General features: G+C 38.7%; 1 protein-coding gene across 1 annotated transcript in view; it reads right to left on the bottom strand.

Annotated features, from left to right (window-relative positions):
- LOC119594673 (nephrin-like) overlaps positions 1–315 on the bottom strand; it is a gene marked incomplete at both ends in the record, with an annotated part of 83,507 nt that overhangs the window by 796 nt on the left and 82,396 nt on the right.

Here is a 315-nt window from a genome sequence, read left to right as displayed (position 1 = left end):
CGATATTTTTTTTTTAGGATATCGGAGTCTGCAATGAAGTTAATGATATGCAATTGATAAGAAATAATGACCTTTGAGGCATAATTTGATCAAGGGAGAAAGAGGGGAGATTGTGGTGTGGAAGATAATGAATGTGGATGAGGAAAAAGGCTAAAGCGAAGGGTGGAGGTGAGAGGAGAGAGGAAGGAATTGGATAAAGGAGAGAAGAGGTTAAGATAGCGATAGGGAAGAGAGGAAATATTAGGTAAATCGGCTAAAGCATGTGTACATTCAAAGTTATAGTCGCATACACAAATACACAGAAACACGCACATG

The sequence above is a fragment of the Penaeus monodon genome, chromosome 34 (assembly GCF_015228065.2).
Source record: "Penaeus monodon isolate SGIC_2016 chromosome 34, NSTDA_Pmon_1, whole genome shotgun sequence".
Taxonomy (NCBI): domain Eukaryota; kingdom Metazoa; phylum Arthropoda; class Malacostraca; order Decapoda; family Penaeidae; genus Penaeus; species Penaeus monodon.
Note: the sequence above shows the minus strand (reverse complement) of the source record. Positions and strands in the feature narration are given on the sequence as shown.